Below are 27,218 nucleotides of genomic sequence, written 5' to 3'. Positions count from 1 at the left end.
CTGAATGAAGGTAAAAATTGATACCCAGTCAGTGATATTTATACAATTGGCCCTAAACCAATGTCTAAGATATAGCTGGTGACAGTTTGAACGTGAGGAAAATTTTGGCCAAGCTGATCCAAAAACTATTAACTGACAATCACAAGAACAACTGAGAGGTGATCACAAGTGAACGCTGGAATGTTTACAAATTAAACCTTATTTGCTGGACAGTGTCATTACCAGCATTGAAAGAAAAGTGTTCGGCTATGACCCAGAGAAAGAGTGCCATACTTATGAATGGCACACCTCAGGTTCCCCTCTGAATGAGCAAGTTGAAATTGAAACTCATTGTAACAGTCTTTTGTAGCTCACAAAGAACTCGTACCTAAAAGGCAGACAGTCAGTACTAAGAAAGGTCTTCCAAACACAGAAAGAAAATGCCAATACCTGACAGTTGCACCACTACAATACCCCCAGCCCCACCCCTCTACATGTCTGGAAGTTCACGGTCAAGCTCAAATTGGCAATACTATCCCATCCCCCCGAAAGTCCTTGCCTAGCTATGGCAGAATTTTTCCTGTTCCTCAAAATCAAGACCAGTTTGAAAGCAATCACCTTTTATGACCAACAAGGGGGCTGGATATCTAAAACAATGTGGATGCGTACACTGCATGGCAAGGTTGCTCAGAAGAATGTGGAGATAATGAAACTGGTGTGCCTGAAATAATTTTAAATTTTCCTAACAATATCTTGGTTTTTACAAATATAATTGCTTTACTTTTTGGACACTCCCCATAAAGCTACATTGAATGAGTTTTCACAGAAACCCAATGGCTTCATACTGTGTGAGCACTTTTAGATTACCCCAAACTATTCTGCTTTAGAAACTCCAAATACAGAGACCTCTCATTTCTGGTGTTCAGGAAGGAATTCTTTAAATTACAAAAATTGCATTCTGTATAGAGCTTCAACAGTTCTTTTGAAAACACATTTGTATATAGATTCAGCTTTTGTGCCCAGCATTGAAAACTGCGCAAGTGACCCCAACTGCTTTTAAAGAGTTGGTGTAGTTGTTCATGTGCAGTATCACTTATTATTGCCTTTTCATTGTTGTATCAAGTGTTGTATTGTTATAGAGTAAACTATTTACACCAGCACACTTGGATTAGTGGTGTCCAGAATGTGTACACCAACTATAAAATTTTTTTGACCTTTGTTTCAGCAATCTTCAATAGGACAGCAAAAACATGATGATCAGTTCTGTCACTTTTCTGATTGGCTTATATTACCACATCCTTACCAGCCAGCTCCTCCATCACATAATCTTTGTGCTGTAGTAAAGACACAATAATCTCACTCATTTTCAAACAAGGGATATTACCTGCATCTTAAAACAAACTATTACCACTCTGCTTATTATTTGATCATTACTCTGTTAAATATAAAACTTCCGCTTGGAAAATATAATTTGACTTTCATGTTTTTTTACTATCTTGTAATCACTGCTCACATTGAATGAATTTGTTCATCCATTGCAGAAAATTCTCATTTTTCCTGTTTGTGGAGCAGAATATTTGCCTTCACAAAGTTTTCCACAGCCCTTTGAAGTAGATATTGAATATCACTTTTCTTCTTCAAAGTCATTTCAAAGGTGCTGCTAAGAGGAGGTTGCCACTTTTGTGGCACAGTGACAAGTTTCATTATGTTTCTCTTGCACGTTTCACTATGCACATATTTTAAAATACTATATTCCCAGTCTCACAAAATTTTGCTGTCGCAGTATGAAAATACTGTTCATTTATCTGGAGCAAAACTCTGACTTTAAGTTCTGGTGCCCTGCTGTCAGCAATCACTGCGTGCTTCTGCATTTTAGCAGTGCTGAACATTAGTTTAATACATTTTTTCTTGATTGAGATAAAATATCGATTACATTTGTTCTTTTGTGGGATTTCTTGAATTTCGATTGTGCTGCATTGTTGTGTGGGTATCTGCGTGAAATTCCTCCACCACACGACTAAAAATATGGCAGTGAACCAAATTGTAGCTAAATAAGTATGGTTAAAAAGAACGAACGTTGAACACAGAAACTTTTCCAAGGGGTTTTCGAGCTAATTTTCACACAGTTCACTTGATATTAAGTACTTTGTTCATTGTGTAGTGTACATTACAATAGGCTTCATTGCAAGTACATAAATACAATACAGATGATTCAGCAAGTACAGATGTTATTCAGAAAATTAAAATCAGTAATGTGCATGTCAGAGGACTCATTCATATTGCACAGTTGGTTGTTTGTCAGAAGCTTATTAAGTTTTCCAGTGATACTGACCAAGCAGAGAGTGATAATGTATGGAACAATCTGAGGATTTCTAGCTTTTGGTAGCCTGTGCCCTTGGTATGTTAAAATTTTCCTTACGTCTGCTATTTTTGTGATGAATTTATTTATGGCAATATATTTTTAGATATTATTGATATAGAAAACAGAGGCATAAATATTAAAGTTCACAGTTGTTAGTACCCTGAGCCAAGTAAAAATAGGACAGCAGTATTCCATAGAGCCAGCCCTACACATACGAACAATCTTTTTCTTTTTCTTTTGAAAATGTTAATGATGTGGAAGAGTGTCCCCACATCAGTCAGCCATACAAAATATGTGACTGGAAGAGCCCAAAATGTATCACATAATCACTGCTATTCATATCTTTGTTTTGTCTCTAGATAAGAGACCTGTGAAATGTTTTTGCATACCTTATTAACAGGCTCTTCCCAATTAAATTTTGGTCAGTATGAGTTCTGACAAGTTTGGTTCTCTATATCCTTACACAACCAGTTATTTAGTTCTGTTGTGTTATAACCCAGGTGACACTGAAGATAAATATATTTGTCTTCTGACTGTTTGCTACTGTAGCTTCTGAATTGTTGAATGCTAGTAATGATCAGAAAGACAAATACTGTATACTATGTAATTCTGATCAGACTTCTATGAAAGCAGAGGCAACATACATGAGAAATGAATGCTGAAAATTTTTATGAAAAGGAATTTCATTAAACTAGTCAAAGCTTCAGTTAAATCTCCTGAAATCTGATTTCCATGCTGTAATACTTTATTATATCACACACACTCTCTGAAATTTCGGGTATGATTAATTTGATTTTACTAGAGGATGCAAAGACGGGAACTTGTTGGAACATGATAAAGATAGAAGAATCATTACAGAGGAATTTCTACTCAACCAGAATTATTGGAAAACACAAGTTCATGTTTTATTTCCCCTTATGGTGAATTTTCAAAACAACAGACATGTATCACTGTAGTCACTGATATTATTGTATCAGCACTTTCTTCATTAACATGATGATGATGATCATCATCATCATCGTGCTTGCAATATGAAACAATTATCATATTGTGAAACAGTATAGTTACAAGTTATAAAAGTAAAAGGCAAATGGGAAGTAGAATCATGAACAGTAGACAGTAACTGCAAGTCAATTTGAAATTTGAGTAAACTGCAGTAAAACGAAAACTTGTACCATCTGCCCTAAAACCACTGAGAGTGAGTTTATTTCAAAGAACTTTATTAGTGGTGGTTAACACAGATACAAAATTCCTATTTACAAGAACACTGTTTTAGTACACATTGATGAAGGTACTGTATCAATGCATCATAAATGTGACATCACATCTGTTGATTGTTAAATAAGGTTGATTGTACCAGAGACAGTTAGATTTTAACCCTGCTAAAGAAGTCAAATGTTCCTGTCAAAAAAGGAGTGAACATATGACACACCATTCTAATATATCTTCATTTGCACATAGTGGTGACAAAGCGGTTTAGCAATAAACATGTGCGTATTATTCAGTGAACATGCAAATAATTACTGGACAATCATTACTTAAAAATCAGTTGTATCAAATGTTAAAAGAGCATTGGAGGGGATTTGTTTTCCCCTGCATCAGTTTTTGTGTTGTAAAGTTAAAACATGATCTACCTATTTAGAAGAAAATTACTGCATTAACTTCCAAGGCAAGTAGATGCGTTGGTGATTGAAGGTGTCATACCAGGATTGATTAACTCTGCTATCCAGGAATAATCAAAGGTTGCCCCACTGATCAGTGTGATTGTGAAGATATGGCTTTTTTTCCCCTCATCTTCCAAGTAGTTGAATGGAGGAAGAAATTGGCTCTGGCCATGTTAATGGAGCTATCCAAGAATTTGCCTAAAGTGATTCAGGGGAACATTAATTAGGATGCATAGACAGAGATTTTAACTTTGTTCCATCTGAATACAAATCAACAAGTTCCTGAATTACTGTGCAATCTAACTTGTTGCATCAATGACTACAAGTGTAATAAGAAATGCCAAGAAAGGAAGGAAAATATATTTGCTTAACAAGAATGATAGGGCACAAATCGCAGAATATCTGAGTGACCACCATCAAACGTTCATTTCTGAGGAAGAGGATGTGGAACAAAAATGGAAAAAATTCAGAAACATCGTCCAGTACGCCTTAGATAAGTTCGTACCGACTAAGGTCCAAAGCGAGGGGAAAGATCCACCGTGGTATAACAATCATGTACGAAAGGTACTACGGAAACAAAGAAAGCTTCATCATAGGTTTAAGAGTAGTCGAATCATAGCTGATAAGGAAAAGCTGAACGAAGCGAAAAAGAGCGTAAAGAGAGCAATGAGAGAAGCATTCAACGAATTCGAACATAAAACATTGGCAAACAATCTAAACAAGAACCCTAAAAAGTTTGTCATATGTAAAATCGGTAAGCGGATCTAAATCCCCTATTCAGTCACTCGTTGACCACGATGGCACCGAAACAGAGGACGACCGAAGAAAGGCAGAAATACTGAATTCAGTGTTCCGAAACTGTTTCACTGCGGAAAATCGTAACACGGTCCCTGACTTCAGCCGTCGCACGGACGCCAAAATGGAAAATATTGAAATAAACGATATCGGAATTGAAAAACAACTGCTATCACTTAGTAGCGGAAAAGCATCCGGACCAGACGAGATACCCTTAAGATTCTACAGTGATTATGCTAAAGAACTTGCCCCCTTTCTATCAGCAATTTATCGTAGATCGTTGGAAGAACGTAAAGTACCTAGTGACTGGAAGAAAGCGCAGGTCGTTCCCATTTTCAAGAAGGGTCATAAATCAGATGCGAATAATTATAGGCCTATTTCGCTTACGTCAATCTGTTGTAGAATAATGGAACATGTTTTGTGTTCTCGTATTATGACGTTCTTAGATAATACAAATCCCCTTCATCATAACCAACATGGATTCCGCAAACAGAGATCATGTGAAACTCAGCTCGCCCTATTTGCCCAAGAAATTCACAGTGCCGTAGACACTGGCGAGCAGATTGATGCCGTATTCCTGGACTTCAGGAAGGCATTTGATACGGTTCCGCACTTACGTTTAGTGAAAAAAATACGAGCTTACGGAATATCGGACCAGGTTTGTGATTGGATTCAGGATTTCCTAGAAGAAAGAACACAACATGTCATTCTTAACGGTTCAAAATCTGCAGATGTAGAGGTAATTTCGGGAGTACCGCAGGGAAGCGTGATAGGACCTTTATTGTTTACAATATACATAAATGACTTAGTTGACAACATCGGTAGCTCCGTGAGGCTATTTGCAGATGACACGGTTGTCTACAAGAAAGTAGCAACATCAGAAGACTCGTACGTACTCCAGGAGGACCTGCAGAGGATTAATGCATGGTGCGACAGCTGGCAGCTTTCACTAAACGTAGATAAATGTAATATAATGCGCATACATAGGGGCAGAAATCCATTCCAGTACGATTATGCCATAGGTGGTAAATCATTGGAAGCGGTAACGACCGTAAAATACTTAGGAGTTACTACCCGGAGCGATCTGAAGTGGAATGATCACATAAAACAAATAGTGGGAAAAGCAGGCGCCAGGTTGAGATTCATAGGAAGAATTCTAAGAAAATGTGACTCATCGACGAAAGAAGTAGCTTACAAAACGCTTGTTCGTCCGATTCTTGAGTATTGCTCATCAGTATGGGACCCTTACCAGGTTGGATTAATAGAAGAGATAGACATGATCCAGCGAAAAGCAGCGCGATTCGTCATGGGGACATTTAGTCAGCGCGAGAGCGTTACGGAGATGCTGAACAAGCTCCAGTGGCGGACACTTCAAGAAAGGCGTTACGCAATACGGAGAGGTTTATTATCGAAATTACGAGAGAGCACATTCCGGGAAGAGATGGGCAACATATTACTACCGCCCACATATATCTCGCGTAATGATCACAACGAAAAGATCCGAGAAATTAGAGCAAATACGGAGACTTACAAGCAGTCGTTCTTCCCACGCACAATTCGTGAATGGAACAGGGAAGGGGGGATCAGATAGTGGTACAATAAGTACCCTCCGCCACACACCGTAAGGTGGCTCGCGGAGTATAGATGTAGATGTAGATGTAGATGTAGCCACACTGTTTTGTTTTTACTAATGCAAGTTCAGATGCCAGGTATAACTGTGTGTCTGTTGTATGTAAAAGGTTGTAGTCATTAGTTGGCTGGAAAAGCTGTGCTGTGTTCTGAATGACTGAAATATTAATTTGAGCTAGGACTTTTCAATTGGTGAAGCTGTCCCCAGGGGCTCAGCATTCATTTGCTGGGTACGGGCTTGGCGACCCTGGGGTTCCTGAGCTGAGGGCTGGTAAGTGTCGCCAGTCCCCTGTTACCGTAAGCTCTGAGCATACTTCAGCGACCACCGTGCGGCGCGGCGGTGGAACGTTGTGTGTCTCAGGGAATGGGGATCTTGGCTTGACTGCCTGGGTCGCGAGGATGGAATAAACCTCTATAAACAACCCTTCAATCTCAAGGTGTGCTGCGCGCTGATGAGATGCATGGCTGTTGAGGTGGAACAGATGTTAGTGGGCAACCTCTGTGGAACCTGCCGCACCTCAGTTGTATAAGGCTTACCTAGGCATGCGGTGCTCTGTCTAGGTGGACTTCTAGTTCCCTAGCTGCTCGTGGGACAGAGATGGATCCTTCGAAATCCTCTTTTTACTCCTCCCAGCGGAAAGGATGGGCCACTGGAAGGTTCTAACACCCAGTCTCTCAAGAGGGCCCGTGCTGTCAGTCCCCCTGACTCTGGCACATCTTTAACAAGTAAAGTCTTTAGCAACAGAATGCATTCTGGTAATCAGAGCGTGTTTCTCATTGTGAAGCGGAAGGAGGGTAGTTTTCAGAAGGTTTCGCCCTTCTATATACAAAAGGGTTTGGAGGGCATCTGTGGCTCCTTAAAATCAGTGTAGCGTTTGCTACATGGGACCATGCTAGTGGAAACTTCCAATTCCCTGCAAGCAACTAACCTCCAAGCTTCTAAATGCCCTGGGGAGTATGCCATAGACACTGAACTGCACAGCATCTTCAATTGTACCAAAGCTGTTGTGACATGCCGGTATCTAGTCGACATTCCCAAGGAAGAACTGCAACGTGAGTGGGCTCTGAAAGGTATCGTTGATGTAGAATATATCATGAGGAGGGTTGATGGCAGTCTTGTCAAATCCGACTCCTTCATTCTGACCTTCACTAGCACGAAAATTCCTGAACATGTTACAGCTGGCTTCCTTCACCTTAGTGAGAGACCTTATTTCCCGACCCCAATGCGCTGTTTTAAATGCCAGCGTTTTGGGCATATCACCTTAGGGTGTAAAGGCGAAGTGACTTGTGGCAACTGTGGTAAGGGTGCTCATGAAGGAGTTAATTGCTTATCTCAAGCCAAATGTATCAATTGCTCTGGAAACCACCCTGTATGGAGTAGGGACTGCCGAATATTTTTAGAGGAACGCAAAGTCCAGGAAATAAAAAAACCAAGCCTATCCCCTACGGTGAGGCCAAAAAGATCTAAAAGTCGATGCAACCTCCCACATTTGCTACATCTTTTGCATCCATGGTTCAGAAGCCTACTCCAAAAGACGATGCCTCTATGCAGACAGAGGTGGTGAGTGTTGGCACTAACACCTGCAGCTGTCAGTGCACTTGCAATGCAGTCAGTGTTTCAGAGCCTGTAGCCCCTCCTCGGACGGCAGACAAAGGTACAGTGGCAAACTTGGGCCAGCCCCTGGCGCCTCCAACAGCTGAGGATGTTCCAAAGCCCGGTACGGTCATCATCACTCCCACGTCGGCTACCCCAAAGCCCACCAAACTGCAGAAATCTGCTATACAGCAGCAACAGCGGGTCAAATCACATGGTAAACCGTCTTACCATGCAGATGTCGTTTTACATGAGGCTTCATCTAACTCTTCCCCAGAGCTCATGGAGTATGACATATGTGTTGGGCAATCATCTCACCCCACGCCTACTGAGCGAGGTGGCGCAGTGGTTAGACACTGGACTCGCATTCGGGAGGACGACGGTTCAATCCCGCATCCGGCCATCCTGATTTAGGTTTTCCGTGATTTCCCTAAATCGCTCCAGGCAAATGCCGGGGATGGTGCCTGTCAAAGGGCACGGCCGACTTCCTTCCCCATCCTTCCCTAATACGATGAGACCAATGACCTCGCTGTCTGGTCTCCTTCCCCAAAAAACAACCCATCACCCCACGCCTGCCCCTCCACCTGCTGTAGTCTCCCTACCCCATTGGAGAGACAGGATGAAGGTGCTACCCCCGTCATAGATGGCTCCCATACTTCAGTGGAACTTGCGGGGGTTCAGGACACATGTGGAGGAACTTCGTCTACTCTCTAAGGGTAGACCACTACGTCTGTGTCTCCAGGAGACTTATTTCCATCCATCATACTCCCCTGAGCTACGAAGCTATATACTTCACAAAAAGGACGACCTGCATGGAGAGAGAGCTAGAGGAGGCATAGGTATTTTCGTCAGGACGGACTACCACTCCTCGCCTCTCTTGCTTACAACGACTTTACAGGCCGTCGCTTTGTCTGTGCGCGTGCGTCATCCATTGACTGTTTGTTCCCTTTACTTGACCCACATGATGCACTTGATGAAGTAGCCCTCACCGACCTTCTTACACAGCTCCCCCCAACCATTCATTATTTGTGGTGATTTTAATGCCCACAATGTGCTTTGGGGCTCTGCAATTACCTGTCCCAGGAGCAGAGCAATTGAAAGGCTTCTCCTGTCATCCCGTGCCTACTTGCTCAATGGAGGACAGAGCACTCACTTCTGCACATCGACTGGGTCATTCTCTGCCATTCATCTCTCACCAGCTCTCGCCGCCATTGCTCAAAGGGAAGTGGTTGCTGACTTGCACGGCAGTTATCACTTCCCAATCTGGATTCACTTGCCAGATGGCATGGGCCCCGAAAGGAGACCACCAAGATGGGTGCTCAGTGGAGCCGACTGAACACTTTATAGCCAGTTGGCCCAGTTCGAACACTGTGCGAATGTTGAGGCATGGGTGGATCTGCGTCGGTTGCAGTGTCGGCTGACTGCTGAGACTCTTGCAGCCTTTCGGGTGGCGAGGGAAAAAAGTCGCCGCATTATTCGTGAGAGCAAGAAGAGGTCATGGCAACAGTTCCTGAACACCATTAATCGTTCCACCAAAAGTTCTGTTGTGTGGGAGACCATCAGGAGAATTTCTGGGAGAGGAGGGAGGTGCCCCATGGCTTCTGTAATGAATAACAGCACTCTCCACATGGATCCGCGAGACATTGCCCAGACTATGGCAGCGTATTTTGCCACGGTTACTGCAACAACCGGTCAGGATCCGGGTTTCCAGCGCCATAGAGCAGTTGCTGAGAGGTTTAGTCTGGACTTCCAGTCCACCTCTCATGAAGTTTACAACTGCCCATTTTCTATGTGGGAGCTGGATTCTGCATTGTCTGCAGCTCGTGACACACCCCCTGGTCACGACAGGATTCATTACAGTATGCTATGGCACCTCACAAGGTGCAACAAAGAAATCCTCCTCGCACTTTTTAATGCCATTTGGGCGTCAGGTCACTTTCCTGACTCGTGGTGTGAGGCAGTTTTAATTCCTTTTTTAAAACCTGGGGTAGTGTTGCCCTCACTAGTTGCATGGGAAAGACCTTGGAGCGGATGGTCAACCGCTGCCTTGTATGGATGTTAGAATCCCGGCAACTCCTTAGTCGCTCTCAGTGTGGGTTCAGGAGGTTTCGTTCCACCTTCAATAACCTTGCCCTCCTGGAGGCGGCTATCCAACTAGCTTTCCTACGCTGTCACCACCTTCTAGGTGTGTTTTTTGACATCAAGAAGGCCTACAATACCACTTGGAGACATCTCAATCTGGAGCAGCTTCACTAATGGGGTTTTCTTGGTTGTCTTCCTCCTTTTATTCAGTCTTTCCTCTCGCCACGATATTTTAGATACCGAATTGGTGATGTCCTGTCTGAACACTTTGGGCAGGAGAACGGTGTCCCTCAGGGTAGTGTTTTAAGTGTCACTGTCTTTGCCATCGCTATTAATAGCATTACCTCCATAGTGAAAAGTCCTGTCCAGTGTTCCTGGTTTGTGGATGATTTCTCTTTGTTTTGCTCTTCTTCAAGCCTTGCAATGACAACATGTCAGTTGCAACTTACTCTTAGACGTTTGGGGCCCAGAAGAGCGGTTTTAAGTTTTCCACTGAGAAGTCTGTATGTGTTCTTTTTCACCATTCTCGTTCGATTTTTAACCTTTCCTGAGTTGTGGATGAGGGACACTATCCTTACTTTTAAAGACACAGTGAGATTTCTGGTGCTCATTTTTGACTCGAAGCTTACGTGGTTACCTCATCTTAAAGACCTGAAACGACAGTCACTTAAGGCTTTGAGTATTTTAAAATGTCTTAGCCACAGTACATGGGGAGCTGACAGGACTTGTCTGCTCCAGTTTTACAGGCCATTTGTGCGATCTCGGCTCGATTATGGGTGCACGGTGTATGGGTCTGCGAGGCCTTCTTACTTAAAGATGTTGGATGTTGTGCACCATGAAAGGCTTTGGTTGGCCATTGGGGCATTCAGAACTAGCCCCATACCAAGCCTCTGTGCAGAGGCTGGTGAAACGCCACTTCATATGCTGCGACAGCTACTTAAGGTGCACCAGGCGTATAAAACTCTGTCCACACCATACACACTTGCATACCATACCATTGCTCAGCTTCCTCTGGCACGGGTATTTCATAACCGGCAATGTGCGATGCGGCCCTATGGGATTCGCGCACAGGATTGCCCCTATGCGATGGATATGGCTGGTCTTCATGTTTTATGTTGTGGTTGGAACAGATTTCCACCTTGGCTCCTCTGGAGACCCAGACTTATTTCAGGGTTGACTAATTTTAAGAAAGATAGTACACCAGGTTTTACATTCCAATCTCTGTTTTTTAACAATTTAGATGTGCATCACAGTTTTACCGTCGTTTACACTGATGGCTCCAAACAGGAGAATTTCCTTGGCTGTTCTGTAGTGTTCCCTGATCATGTTACCCGGATTTGCCTCCCTGTTGAATATACTGTATTCGCAGCGGAGCTCCACACGATCCTGAAGGCACTGCAGCTGATGAATTGTGTTCGGGGCAATCGATTTCTCCTCCGCTCTGATTCTCTTACAGCCTTACAATCACTGCAGAATCTGTACCCAACTGAGGCGATGGTCCAGCTGATATATGACCAACTCTACCTGCTCCAATGGTGGGGTAAGGTGTCCTTCTGCTGGGTGCCTGGTCATGTAGGAATATGGGGCAATGAACAGGCCGATCGGGCTGCCAAGGAGGCCTGCAAAGAGCAGGATGTGGTCCAGTGTCCTATTCCCTTGCAGTCTGTCATTTCTGCACTCCACAAGAACTGCATGGAGTTGTGGGAGGAAGAGTGGCTGGCGGAGATGGCCAATAAACTGCGGTTGGTGAAATCAACAACTCAGCCGTGGCGTTCCTCCTGCCGGTTGCTCAGGTGGGAAGAAGTGATCCTCGCACGTCTTCGGATCGGGCACTGTCCTCTCACACATAGCTTTCTATTATGGTGAGAGGTTCCCCCGTTTTGTGATGCTTGTGGTGTGCACATCTCTGTCCGGCACATTTTAACAGACTGCATTTTATACCGTGATCCAAGGGCAGAAGCACAAGTTGATGGGGTTCTGCCTTGTGTTTTAGCTAACGATGAAACGTGTGTGTCGAGGGTTTTAAAGTTTTGTGATGTGTCTGGACTCTGGCCTAAAGTTTTAGGCTGGAGGTTTTAGTGTATTGAAGAGTGTCTGGCTCCTCCCTTGTTTCCTTGCGGTCAGCCAGCCACTTCCATCTGCTATATTGTTTTAGCTCCCTCTACCACTTTCTTCCTGTGTTGTCCATGTTTTACTGCTGACGACATGTTTCGTCCCACGTTTCGGTGTGGGTAGGCGCATATTTTTCATACCTTGTTACCTGTGTTTTACATTCTGTTTTATCTTACTGTTCTGAATATTTTCTTGACACCCATCTCAATCTGTTACTGAGTGGGCGCTGAAGACCTTGCTGCCGTGCGCCCAAAAAAACCCTCTACTACAATTGGTGAAGCTGCGGGAGATTATCAGCATGCACCATAATAACACTTTCACCAGAGAATGACTATCATTTGTTCATCGATACAAACAGGAAACTATATATTTCAGTCTATGCTGAAGATTATTTTGTTCAACAGTGAAAGTAAATTGAGGCTTCTGTGGAGTGGTTGACTATGGGTGTTGTTCAGACTCCAACTGATTTTTATTGTTTGTGTGACAGATGTCATAACAGAACACATCATTCATAAATAATTGTAGACTTGAACATCATATTTTCTTCAATACACATTTTTTTCCATAGTCAGTAATTGAAGACATCAGAAATTGTCATTTCTGTTGTTGTGATGATTATTTAAATTAGGCTGTGTCAACACTACCCCATAGTGTGGGTTCAGTACCAGGTGCTCTTCAGCTCACTCGCAGGCAGGCACGCACAGCTAGTATAGGGTACCCACAAGACAGCTCTATTACATACTTATTACACAGCCACTTGGCCAACATTGCCCGTGTGCATTTGGCTGTGCAGAACTGTCGTACATGCAATGGCCTGACAGCCGTACTGCTCACAAGTCAGGTGTTTTGTTCATCCCTACCCACCCCTGCCTGTGGGCGCCTGTCTGCTTGCTGGCAGGCATGCAAGCTGGAACTGTCTGCCTACTTTAGATGTTGCTTTAACAGTAGTATAGTGTGTACATCTTCTTGTTTTCAAAATGAATGTTAATATGAAATTTGAATCAAACTGAACTATTGAATAAGCTGTATATAATCTTACTATATGAGTTGAATGATACTTTTTTACATATGAATATTTTTATGCATGGTTATCAGTAATTTCATAGTAATATTTATAGGGAATGACTGTACATAATTTGATAATTTCACAGTAGCTCCAAGAACTTCCCTCTTTGAGAAGATACCCATTTAGAAATTTATTTTCAGTGCTTGTAAGAATCATCCAATAATTCATGATCATTTGGTATCTCTCTCTCATACTGTAAACTGAATCTTGAGAATTTAAAATTAGCAGGTGATTTATTAAATTTCTCTTTTTTTTTTTTTTTTTTTTTTGCAGGTGTATGGCATTGCTGTTATTATTAATCAGAATTGAGAGAAATTTTAATTTTGTGTGGCTGTGATTTTAAAATTTTGGAGTGAAATGGGTTCCAGTGTAGTCTTGTTAACATAAATACTCGTACTGCTGTGGTTTAAATTTCTTATGTGCCTTTTTTTAAGCAGTCTTGCACATGAAGTTCATTAATATGCCAAGTGTGAAATGATTTTAAAATAAAATTATTTTTGAAAAATTTGTGTTTATTTATTAAAAAATAAGTGAGTACTTACATATTATTTATATTTTGATGACTAGAAGACCTATCCTTGCTGAATGTTTCTATAGGAAGTTACTCTTCTGTTTGGTATCAGACAGATGGGAAAATGTGAAAAAAAAAGCATAGTAGGAGTTTGCCACTCCAAAGTTACACACACACACACACACACACACACACACACACACACACACACACACACACACACACACACACACACTCGTTATAAAATTCCCGTCGGTTTACATTTTGTTGCATAACCGAGTTATAAATATATTGTATGAAATATACTTTTTCACTTCAAAATGCACACAATTATTTGTTGAAAAAACTCGAGTTACCACTTACAGTCTTCTGAGGGCACCTTTATTTTATTTGCTGTCAAAGAGAAACTGCACAGTTTAAACTATTATATAACAAAATATGTAATTAATTAATTATATTTTTACTCTGATAGACATATATGTAAAACATGGATTATGAAATATAACACTACAAACCAATAATGAAGATACAAACATGTGTCACACATAAAATTGCAGTACAGGCTGTGATTTATGTTAAGAAGTGGGCTCACTATCTGCACTAAGTTTTTATAGTTCAGGAATACATTTACACTTCCTTCTGAGGACACAATGTCTACTGGCAACAGTTTCCCTGAATTTAACATGTTACAGATGACATTGTTTGAACATGTATAGTGTGCATTCTCTAAGACAGGCTGTTCCAATGCTGCCCCTTCGGGTGCAAGTAACACTTGTTCAGCCTGTGGAGTTTGATTACATATGCTGTGGCCTAGCTGCAAGACTGCCTGTATGTTTGCTACTTTTCCACCTGTGCTCCTGTTTACTCCACTGCTCCTGGGCCACCATGTGAACTGGAACAGTGTACTCTATGAGGATCTGAATTTCATTTACAAATTGGTGTATCTATTACAATTTAAATCTGAAATCTTTTCTTTTTAAATCCTATAAATATATTGATGTAAGTATGATAACCTGTTAGACACCTGAAAATAGTGAGTTCTAAAATACTGTGCTGGAACTTCCTGCCAGAATAAAACTGTGTGCCAGACTGGGACTCAAATCTGAGGCCTTAACCTTTCACGGGCAAGTGATTTTGCGATTGAACTTTCTAAGCATGACTCTTGACATGCCCTCACAGCTTTACTTCTACCAGTACCTTATCTCCTACCTTCCAAACTTAATATAAATTGTCTTGCATACCTTGTGGGACAAGGACTACTGGAAGAACAGATACAGCTGAGAAATGAGTTGGGTACAGCATATCCGTAGTAACACTTACTGAAGCAGCTCTCACTGAATTCACTGAATACTCCCAAATCAAGACCTGCTATGTGGGGACTTAATGCATGCAATTTTCTATGGTGATGGGAAGCTTCATGCCTTCTAAACATGGGCGGTGCATACACTTCAGTACTGCTGTGGGATCATTCTTTTTATTTATTTATTTATTTATTTGTTTGTTTATCTATATGTCTAGTTCCGTAGGACCAAATTGAGGAGCAAATCTCCATAGTCATGAAACGTGTTAGTACATCCAATTACAACATAAAAGTAATAACTGATAAAAAATAAAATGTTTATGAACCAAAAAAAAGTCATGCCATAAGTTTAAGTAAGTGCAGTCAACAATATAACTTAAGAATCAGCTTGATTTTTCAAGGAACTCCTCAACAGAATAGAAGGAGTGAGCCATGAGGAAACTCTTCTGTTTCGATTTGAAAGTGTGTGGATTACTGCTAAGATTTTTGAAGTCTTGTGGTAGCTTATTCAAAATGGATGCAGCAGTATACTGCACACCTTTCTGCACAAGAGTTAAGGGAGTGCGATCGAAATGCAGACGATTTCTGACGAGTATTAATGGAGTGAAAGCTGCTGATTCTTGGGAATAAGTTGATATTGTTAACAAGAAATACAGTACAATATGTATTGAGAGGCCAATGTCAAAATACCCAGACTACTGAGCAGGGGTTCACGAGAGGTTCGCGAACTTACACCACGTACTGCTCGAACTGCCAATTTCTGAGCCAAAAATATCCTTTTAGAATGGGAAGAGTTGCCCCAAAATATAATACCATACAACATAAACGAAGAGGAAAAAGAGAGGAAGTGTGTCTACGAGGCAATTTAGTATGTAGGTGCATGAAAAGAGTTTGATCTGCATGTGTGATGAACCACAATGCACCTTTTTTTTCTATTAGTAGTTTAACATTGTGGGGGTGGGGGGAGGGGAGTGTGTGTGTGTGTGTGTGTGTGTGAGGGGGGGGGGGGGGGAGGAGAGAGAGAGAGAGAGAGAGAGAGAGAGAGAGAGAGAGAGAGAGAGAGAGAGAGAGAGAGAAAATCAAACCCGAGCCGATGAATTGCCAGTTTCTGTCCTTGACCACTGTGCCACGACACTGATACAGCAGATAATGTTCAATGCTCTCTCATACTCTACTCATACTTCTTTAGTGTGTGTTTTACATTTTCCTACGGTACACTCAGGTGAAATATTCTACGAACTTCAAATGGACATCTACCTGCTTCTACTCACATACTCTGAGACAAATCTATGAGCCCTGCACAATACTTTACAAGCACTTTCAAAGGAAAATATTGACCTGCTGCTGTGAGCAATGTAGCACCTTTAGGCAGGGATGACATCACATCAGAGCTGCGTTCCTTCTCTGAGTTAATCATGGCAGACATAAAAGAGGATGTCTCCAACAACACTGGGAGATATTGCCTAAACAGTGACATATCATTTTGCCTCAACCACCATCACTTTCAGGCATCTATTTGGATTTTTGAGCTCAGGGAGCTGCTTTGCTGCTTGCTCTCCTGTGAGTGGAAGAGCTATTAACCCACCATTGACAGCCTGACTGCTGAAAGTTGCCATACATAAATAAAGCAAGTGCTATTACTACTTGCAGGCATAAAGCACCCAGAGAATTTCATTGTTGGTGCTTCCTGCCTATACTCATGACCCTTTCCAGAACACTGCTTTTTTTAAAAAAATATTAACTTGTAGACTTCTGTCTGTCAGATTTGAGCAGGAAAGTAGTGTCCATCGAGTAAGTATCCCTCTTCACCACTACCTTTAAAAGCACAATATGTGCAATAGGGATTTCAGTGAAATGATCCTTATTTGGGAACAGTTATGCAAATTTGTTCGTCCTCCAATCCTGCAACAGCTTTAATTGTCTGAAGTGTTTCATAATTGTCCAACTCTTGTGCATGGTCTCCATTGACTTTGTTGTCAACGAAAAATAAAACCCCAAACTTCTTTCATTTGCCTCTTGCTCGCCCAACTATACATTTAGGATTGTCATTTTTGTGTAGCAATGTGTGTCCAATACAGTATTGTTAGGCATCAAGGGACCACCAATTTAGTTTTGGAGGGCAGTGTGGAGGGTAAAAATCGTAGAGGGAGACCAAGAGATGAATACACCAAACAGATTCAGAAGGATGTAGGTTGCAGTGGGTATTGGGAGATGAAGCTTGCACAGGATAGAATAGCATGGAGAGCTGCATTAAACCAGTCTCTGGACTGAAGGCAACAACAACAACAACAACTACTACTACTACTAATTCAAGCGCTCATGAGAATACATTCCTCTAAGTGTCAGCCAGTGCATTTAGGCGTGGAGTCAGAAAATTTTCTTGTGTATTCTTGCAGCCATGATATATGCTGGGATCAAACACTGTTGTCAACTATCCAGTAGGAAGACATAAGATTGGTGTCTCTCGTTCACCGATGGGAGACAGAATGATTGCTGCATCAACAGGCAACCAGTTCATGCATTTAGTGAAATAAGGAGACTGAAAGAAGCAGTCCCACCAAGACCACCATGCTAATAGGATACAGAAAAACAGTCTTGTGATTAACATTGTTTTTCTGTGTCCTATTAGTGTGATGAGCTTGGTGTGAGACTGCTTGTTTCAGTCCTCATATTTTTAGTTAAGATAAAAGTTGGATGATCATTAACCATCCAGTGACAGGAAATCATCTAGCTTTCATCAGTGACTCAGGTGGCGTCTGCAACTCACTGTGTGTATGCATAACATAAAGGAGATGGAAAAATGGTTAATGTGTACTCACAGTGACTCAGATCTCCCTACAACTTAGATGTTCCTCAGTTATGTCAAACAAACACTAGGAAGATTCTGCAGCTGGTCATTTCCACTATCTTGTTCCACTGTTCAACTTAGCTGGTGGTTTGTCTTATTGACCCTGACATTGAGAGGTCGTAAAAGTCTCTCACTCTGTTTAAGTTTTTAATTTTTTCAACACGCAAAAACAAATACAAATTTCTACTTCCGTTTGTAGTTACTAAACTATGCAAATATCTCCATTTTTCCTGGTGGACAATGGCCTGTACAGTAGTCACTGTTTCATCTTTTATAAGTGTCAGTGGACAGCTGTATTCAAGTGGTGTGTGATCAGCATACTGCCTGAGATGAGCACACATCGTCTAATCTACAACAGAGAATTTACAGCATAGACATAGGTGCTTGAGTATAGCTGTAACCATAAAAATTTATTTTTTTAAATTTTTTTACCCCCCCCCCCCCCCCCCCCCGTCTCTCTCTCTCTCTCTCTCTCAGTATTAACTAATATGTAAAATATAATCATCGAAAAGTTTAAACATTGTAACTTCACATTCTATGCTAAAAATTAACACATTGTCATCACATAATTTACACTTGTGCTGCACAGAATGATATATTGGTGCACTCACTCGAATCTCCCTCTCCCCCCCCCCCCCCCTCCCCACGCGCGCGCACGCGCACACACACACACACACACACACACACACACACACACTTATGACAATGTAGTTTCATTAAACAATAAAGGTTTATACGTTACAAAATAATGTTGATACACTCTCTCTAAATATGTGTGTCTACATGGACTGAACTGCCAGTTGCCTGAGCACATATGGGATGCATTGGGAAGTCCTATTACAGCACTTCCACATGCACCACGACCGTCCAGCTGTTGTGAACTGTGCTGGTGGAGGAAGGGAATGCCTGGACCACAAGAACTCCTTACGAACCTTGTGGCCAGCACGAGACTGTGCATTGCCATCCATAGTTATCACTCTCTATTAAGTACTGTGTTCCACTTTTTATAATGTCTAGGAGGCTATCATAAATTGCAATGACTTAAGTGTAATTATTGTTTTTTAATTAAAGTGTCATTTCTGTTTGTCTCATTGTGTATTTGTTCCATTTAACTTATGTACCATAGTGTAACAGTTCTTTCTATGTATGATCCAAGTTTCATTGAGCTATGTTACTTGGCAGTGTCACATTGTGCAAAAGTTAATTTCATCTTTCAAGTTTTGGCCACCAGCATATTTGAAATGCAATTATTTGATTAAGTCCACATGTAAGTGGTCTCAAATTACACCCAAGGTGTACCTTAACAAGAAGTAAAATACTGCTTCAGTACCTTACATATCAAAATTTACACTACACTATTACATATTAAAAGAAGTGTTCCACATGTCATCTAATAATGTTGAGGTAAATCTACACTCACATGCAGTGAGTTAGAAATTCCTTCAAACACCCCAGATCATCTGGTAAATCTTGACAAGGCAGTAGAATTCACTGCTCTAATTACTCAACTGTATTAATGGGAATCCTGTACACTTAACTTTTGGGATGATCTGAAACAGAAAAATCCAAAGGACTGAGGCCAGGTGACCTTACAGGCCGAGTCCAGGGTGTGTTCAATATATCCGTCTCGGATGATGCAAACGAGTTAGATGTCTTATTTCACCAGAAAAATTTGCGTTTGTTTCATCATGCACGTGCCACATTCCCCAACTTTGTGCTAGGTAAGGCAGGCTAGCAATGAAATTTGAGCCCAATTAGATGGGGACTTAATAAACATTTGCACAAGATGGGACTATATTTAATACTGAAGTCTGCGGTGGCTCGTAACGACAGCTTGTCTGTGCAGTCACGATTACTCAGGGGCGGTTGGAGATCTTTTTTCCACACAACTTACCGTTTGCCCCTCCCCCACGCCCAACGTCCTTTTTCACCTTGCACCCTTTCAACCACGTCAGTTTTCGCTACTAACTGTGGTACACACTGCATACTAATCTTGCACCTGAACGCCTCTCCGGGCGCCCCAAGTGGCTGCTACTAATTGTGATACGTCCTACACAGAAATCTTACAGTTGTGGCGGCTCTGGCGCCCCTGTCAACTGGGCGCTTGGGCCTTAAACAGGTCCTGCGATTACCGGAACGTTTTTGCTTCCGTTGTCGTGTACTTCCACCTGTTAGCTTTCTGTATGAATTGTGATCCTCCCTGCACATGTAACAGTTTTTTTCGCCAAAAACTTTTTAATGTCTCATAAATTGTCTTAAAAAATAGAAACGAGTTGTTTCTCAATATTTAGCACTACGATTAAGACTTTGAATTATTTTGAGTTGCAGTGGTATGTCCATGTAGCATTTGTTTTAAATGAAAAGCCAGTACACTTCTACGATGATTAGAATTTGAAAGGTAGTTTACGACCGTGGGATGAGTAGCGGCGGCTGTGGCGGGGGTTGAGGAGGGTGTCAAATGATATGTCGCTTGGGGGGAAAAATGTTCTCGAAACGGCCTTGCGAGTGACTATTAAATTATAAACGCACCTATGATTGCGAATGCCACGTCGACATCGTTATGAAATATAAAGCCAGTGTGAACGACATGTGGCAAGTGGAGATGTGGAAGAGTGAGAAATCAATATTGCACGCCCCTCGTGTCAAGCGCTGTCAGATAGGCCAACACTGTAAAGGTAATTTCCGTTGAAAATCGAGGCAAGCGCGCGCGCGCGCGCGCACTACACACCCACCCACGCACACTGGACGAATTCGTTAATTGGGAAGAAATAATAAAATTGATAACAATAATACGAAAAAAAATGTCTGAGTGAGGTGCGAGTGAGTTGTTCCCGCTTGTTGATAATGATACTTATCTATCGAAAGCTGTTAAAAGAGTTGGACAGTTTTGGAACTACACCGCCAGATGACGGCGCCGACGCCGTCGCCGACGGCAAGATGGCGAAGCGCTCGCTGCGGCGTCAGGCACGCTCCGTGGACGCTGTGTGATTTTATTGCGCGCTGCAGCACAACTCGCGTACTTGCACCGCTGGGGAGCGCCGACGAAGAGAAGGTATTTTTCTCCATTCTACTGCTGTGGATTCTGTTCTGCATTACTGTTTTTCGTGCGTTTATATTGTAAGGAAACGCGAGGGCGCAAGTGGAAATCAATAACAGCCATTCAGTGGACTGCCTACATACGCCGCCAGGTGTTCGGCTAGCCGGGCACAATTCTGGCATATTCGCAGGTGTTTGCTGATTTGCGAACCGTTTTGCATCTTCCTCTTACAAATATTCCATTTATTTATAACTATTCAGTTTATGACGTGTTGTTAGACATTTTCGCCTTTAGTACAGGAAGTTTGTAAATGACAACGAAAATTCATTGATTCTAAGTGAACGCGATTGCTCCTTTCTGCCAAATGCATTTGTAGGAAGAAAATTTTAAATGGACTTCCTCAATTGCTATATGAGTAAGTATCCCAAATGGTACTCATTCCTCAATCTGCGGACTCGTAAAAAATTAATAAAGCTACATTTCTTGTTATAGGCAGTGCGTCTGTATCAGCTGTTACAGCTACTGGCCCGTACATTACCGATAGCGAATTTAATTGAATGATTTCCGTGATACTGACTACTTTAAATCTGTTTCGCCCTTCACTTTAGTATACTGTACTACGCCGCAGGATACCCGCTTACGTCCGCTACTTTTTTTGTTTTATTTAGCAAAGACCGGTTTCGGATCAAAATTGAGTGGATGATAGTTTTGTTTGGATTACGATTACCTTGAGCATTGTCTGCTTCACACACACACACACACACACACACACACACGCGCGCGCGCGCGCGCACACGCAGGGGGAGACGCGCTCCAGGTCCACGCCCACTTGCAAGAGCGTGCCCAGGAAGCGCACACACACACACACACACACACACACACACACACACACACACAACATACAGCAAGTTAGAACGTGTTGGGCTACTGAAAACCAAATCCGCATACTGTCGTAGTATATTCTGTAATAAATAAATGAATAAATACTTTCAGTAACAAGAATTCTGCGTCTACGGAGAAGCATTTCCTTGTCGTAAGATTTATGAAGGCACCAAGAGCTCCATGGCGATCTCATTTCACCGAGATAATATTGATCCGATCCTGAAGAGGGGGAAAAAAATAATAAAAAGAATAATAGTCTGACAGTCCTTGCGCGTGGTGGTTGTGTGCGATGTCACTAGAGTGCAGCAATAATTACTTAGTGATCTTCGAAATTAATTCGTTCTTCATTGTGTGCCGTATGTTGCAGGCGCTCAGACTTTTGGCTGAAGATAATGTCTAATGTAGATATTTCGAGTCGCAATAGTTTGTGCTTTGCTCAAAAGTAGCGCTGTTGTCCATGCGTGGCCTGTAGATTCTTTTTCTAAATTTCTTTTTTCAAACAGAGCCCTTACACGTTTATCATAGATTATCCACGAGACAAAAGCTTACGATGTGATTACTCGATTTCATGATAACGGCTAAATTCGGGGCAGACGCGTTTTATATCCAATGTAATGTGTAGAAAAGGAAATATTCCCTCGATTTTGACTCGTTTTGGTTGGGATTGAGGGGTGGGCTCTCAGTAGGCAACAGCTGCTAACGGAATATCTGACAAGAGACTTCGAAATTTACACTTTATCAGGTAACATAATAATAATAATAATAATAATAAAACAAGTGTATGTGCGCGTGCGTGCATATGTGTGCGTGAGCGCGCGCGTCCTTCAGAGAGAGAGAGAGAGAGAGAGAGAGAGAGAGGGGGGGGGAGAGGGGGAGCGAAGATGACTGTAATTGATTCTGAATTCTGGTTAGCTTCTGACAAGCATTCGCGTGCATCCGGCTGTTTGATGTATTGGCTTTTAAATACTCACAGCACATTCGGTATCAGTTTACAGCAGTTGTATATTGCTGGAAGCCGTTCTGAACAATCTGCGTGGCGTAACGTCTAGTTCATACGCAGACATGGACTTCTACTCCAGATAGAGCCAGTGTGCGAAAGAGTTGGCTCACTCGTTAAGAGCGCACATAAGATAGTTTGCAGGGGAAGGGAGTGAAGTACTTTAAATATTTTGGAAACCGAATGACGACTTGTAAGTAGCCATAAAACGTTCCAATACTGGCCCTGTTAAAAATCTGCGTAATACAGTCTTCTAAATCATTTTCTCGGAAGAAAAACACCCGATGAACTATATTTTTTCCTTTCTCTGAGAGCTGGGAGGGGTCGTGGCCTCCCCTTATGCGCGGGAATGGGCGCCCTTGCGTGAAGGGCGATGGTTTAAATCCCCGCCCATCCACTCAGATGGAAGTATTTCCTGTTTTCTCTAAATCCATTAATTCGAGTGTCGTCATGGCTCCTTTGGAGGAGGACCCGCCGATTTTTTTCCTTAGTCCATTCTTGACATCACCCTCTAATTACCTCGCAGTTGACCGAATATTAAACCGTAATCTCTCTTCCTAAATTGCTACGGCAAAGGAAGAGGATAAACACCCATATTAGCCCAGGCAGATGAATTGTAGCCTTGCCGTAACATTAAATTCCTATCGATAATTACACAGCTACGACCGAAATGTGAATTTTAATTAGCTGAAAAAAAGTGTGCAATGTGACAACTGTGGTCTCCAGGAAAAACATACCTTGCATTATTATGAGAGAGTCATTCCATGTCAACTCACCTAAGCCTCCCTGTTCGACCGTCACGGATTTCGACGACATTTGATGTGAACTTTAGCACATGTCCGCGATGAACACTGGTAAAGTTTAACGTTCGTCGAAGCAATACCGGGCGAGATATTGTCACTTTTTTGACTCCTTGCGCGACTCTGCGCAGAGCGAGCGTGAATTTCTAGCGACTTTGAGCTGTTATAGCTCGGGCTATGAAATTTGGCCATTTTGTACAACGGTATGCGTTCTCTTAAGAATTTTACCGAGCGAGATGACGGAATGATTAGCACAAAGGACGCCGGTTCAAACCCGCGTCCGGCCATCTTAGGTTTTCCGTCATTTCCCTAAAACACTAAATGCCGGGATAGTTCCTCCGAAAGGGCACGGCCGACTTCCCTCCTCATCCTTCGCTAATCCTATGGGACTGATGACCTCGCTGTTTGGTCCCCTGCTCCCAAATCACGCAACTAATCTTTGAAGAATTATAATGAAAAGAATTTCAGGAGCCATATTCAGCCAGAAAATTTTAGATAAAATAGCCCGAAAATTTTTCAAAGTTTGGCTCTTATATTTGAGGGACTAAAGGTATGACGAACGTGGAACTTGGCTTGTAGTAACCTAACGACACAAGCTTCAAATGGTTCAAATGGCTCTGAGCACTATGGGACTTAACATCTGAGGTCATCAGTCCCTTAGAACTTAGAACTACTTAAACCTAACTAACCTAAGGACATCACACACATCCATACCCGAGACAGGATTCGAACCTGCGACCGTAGCGGTCGCGCGGTTCCAGACTGAAGCGCCTAGAACCGCTCGGCCACACCGGCTGGCTGACACAAGCTTCTCATACGTAAAGTTTCATTTGTTTGTTTTCCAATACTGAAAAATTAAGTGCAAAGTTGAAGATTTTGTAAAAAGTTATTTTCGACCTGATTTTGTTGAAAACTATGTTCTGTAAAATTTTTCAAACTGGGCTCATTAGAAAGACCATGGTTTTAACCGGGTACATAAGTATATTTGATTATCCAACGCGGCCTGATAGTGCTAGATAATTTGAATCAAACTTCCATGCGAAAATCACGACATAAAAAAATTGTAAATTTTTGATTGTTGTATCTTGTAGAGTAAACGCACACTGAACATGAAACTTATTACGCAATAGCTTGGTAGCACAAGGAGTGGAATATAAAATTTCATTCAGCTACTATTTTCCAACATTATGCATATTCGTCGAAAAGATGACGATTTTTATGACGGGGTGAAAATGTGTATATTCGGCACTTCTTTCACAAACCATTTGTTATCGAAGCTTCAAAAACTCTTATTCGAAACAATGTGTTTTAAGTTCCCCTAGAACAGCAGCTAAACTTTTCAACATGGGTTAACAAAGTTATATAAATTCAGGCCAAATCACCGGAAAAATAGTCCTACAAATAAATATTTCGTTTTTGGTTTCGTATATCTCGTTGATTAAAGGCATGATAGACATGAAACCTTTGGTACAACAACATACCAACATATTGTTTTCTAGTATAAAATACCGTTATGTGCTGCTTTCTAAATTTCTACAAAATCGGTTCAAACTTGATTTTCGTATAAACTAACCGACATATGTTGTCTGCGCAACGAAAACTAGCCCATTCGTTCCGTATGAAGGAATACTGGGCGAAAAGGAAGGCCAACAAATGTTGATTACGCGTGGTCCTAAGTGATCCATCCACGAATAAGAAGAAGATCACATCCACTTTGCTTTTAGAAAATCTATTTTCCATAATTGATTCCAAACTAACCAAAGATGGAAAGAGCATATTTTCAAGCATTCAGAAAATCACGTTCGATTCTCCAGTGTGCGCTAACAATACCTGAAAATGACGGCAAATTTGAGGGAAAGTTCCAGGGTTTCTATTTTTAAACTGACAAGTAATATCTCATTATACTGCGTTGATCCATGGAGACGTTGTCTCTAGCGCTCCAAGAACATGGGCCGGTAACTCCATCGCCACAGGTGTCACGCCCGATAACCGTGCAATACCAGCCACGGGTCGGTTGCTTCCTTCAATTTCCCAGGCCTCTACTTCGCTTTCTTAATTTAGGCTCTGAAGCCATTGTTGTGGTATCTGTCTGCTTACCAAACCATATGATAAATAACTTATCTCCAATTCTCAAATCAGTAGGAGTATATCTCATAGTTGGCAAACAAAAAGTAACATCACTTTTCAAAAAGGTGGAGCACAGCAATCAGTCGTCCTTTCCTTTCAGGCTTTATTAAAGCAAATCTAGATTTCGGCTAGTCAATGAAATGTGACAAAAGCCCGAACAACAGTAGACTGACGTACTAGAACATGTATTGAAACTCTGAAATAGTGCACTGGTAATGGCTAGGCACTAGCCGAAACCTAGGTTTGTTTCAATAAAACCTCGAAGGAAAGAATGACTGACTGCTGTGCTCCATCATTTTGAAGATCATATCACGGTCCTTGAGTGCATTCCACATTCCTAATGGAAGGTAACTTGATAAACATCAATTTTGATTTTAAGTTTCCGAACACTGCAATATTATTGACACATCAACGGAATAAATAGATGCGCTGATAAAATTTGTGCATCCCCAAGGCCCGGCTCATCCATTTTATGGGCTCGAAAGACATTATGCTTGTTGGGTACCAGAACAATGCCTCTTTTCCACGCTCTCTGTCCCTTCAATATCGTCATCTGGCTGACAGCATCAATTTCCAGAAAATGAACTGGAGAAAGTGTCTCAAATATTTCGAAAAATGTAAACTACAATGTTGATAGGGTTAAAATCAAAATTTATATTACTTTTTGCTTGCAGCGTATAAGAGATACTTCTATAGATTTGAGAATTGGAGACAAGGTACTTATCAAGTGGCTAGGTAAGCAGACAGGTACCACAGCAATAGCATTTGATCCTAAATTCAGAAAGCAAAGTAGAGACCTGGGAAACTGAATGAAGAAACCCGCCCGTGGCTGGTATTGCACGGCTGTGGCGATGGCGTTACCGGCCCATGTTCTTGGAGCGCTTGTGACAACTTCTCCATGTATCAACGCAGTGTAATGAGATATTACTTGTCAATTTAAAAATAGAAACTACATGCAACGAAACACGGACAACAAGTTGCTATGGGGATGTAGCCTGTTGCCCTGGTACTTTTCCTCAAATTTTCCGTCATTTTCAGGTATTGTTAGCGTACATTGGAAAATCGAACGTGATTTTCTGAATGCTTGAAAATATGCTTTTTCCAGCTTTGGTTAGTCTGGAATCAACTATGGAAAACAGATTTTCTAAAAGCAAACTGAGTGTGATCTATTAATGTATTTTTTACGAAAATCAAGTTTTAGACAGCAGTGCATAACGATATTTTATACCGGAAAACATTATGTTGCTATGTCGTTGTATCCAAAGCTTAATGTCTATCAGGCCTTTAATCAACGAGATACATGAAACCAAAAATCAAATCTCTATTTGTAGGGCGATTTTTCCGGCTAGTTTGCCTGAATTTATATAGCACTATTAGACCATGTTGAAAATTTTAGCTGCTGTTCTAGGGGAGCTTAAAACACGGTTTGTAAA

At 41.7% G+C, this 27,218-nt stretch overlaps 2 protein-coding genes across 2 annotated transcripts in view; both read left to right on the top strand.

Moving 5' to 3' along the window:
- The window catches only part of LOC126470334 (aspartate--tRNA ligase, cytoplasmic), a 106,580-nt gene extending 92,792 nt beyond the window's left edge, over window positions 1-13,788 (top strand). Inside the window, exon 13 of the mRNA XM_050098120.1 lies at window positions 13,557-13,788. The gene's annotated coding sequence lies outside the window, so the exon portion shown is untranslated. The remainder of the gene's footprint in view (window positions 1-13,556) is intronic.
- Window positions 13,789-20,878: 7,090 nt separating this feature from the next.
- Window positions 20,879-27,218, top strand: part of LOC126470333 (uncharacterized) — a 226,363-nt gene continuing 220,023 nt past the window's right edge. Inside the window, exon 1 of the mRNA XM_050098119.1 lies at window positions 20,879-20,994. The gene's annotated coding sequence lies outside the window, so the exon portion shown is untranslated. The remainder of the gene's footprint in view (window positions 20,995-27,218) is intronic.

This window comes from Schistocerca serialis, chromosome 3, assembly GCF_023864345.2.
Source record: "Schistocerca serialis cubense isolate TAMUIC-IGC-003099 chromosome 3, iqSchSeri2.2, whole genome shotgun sequence".
NCBI lineage: Eukaryota > Metazoa > Arthropoda > Insecta > Orthoptera > Acrididae > Schistocerca > Schistocerca serialis.
Note: the sequence above shows the minus strand (reverse complement) of the source record. Positions and strands in the feature narration are given on the sequence as shown.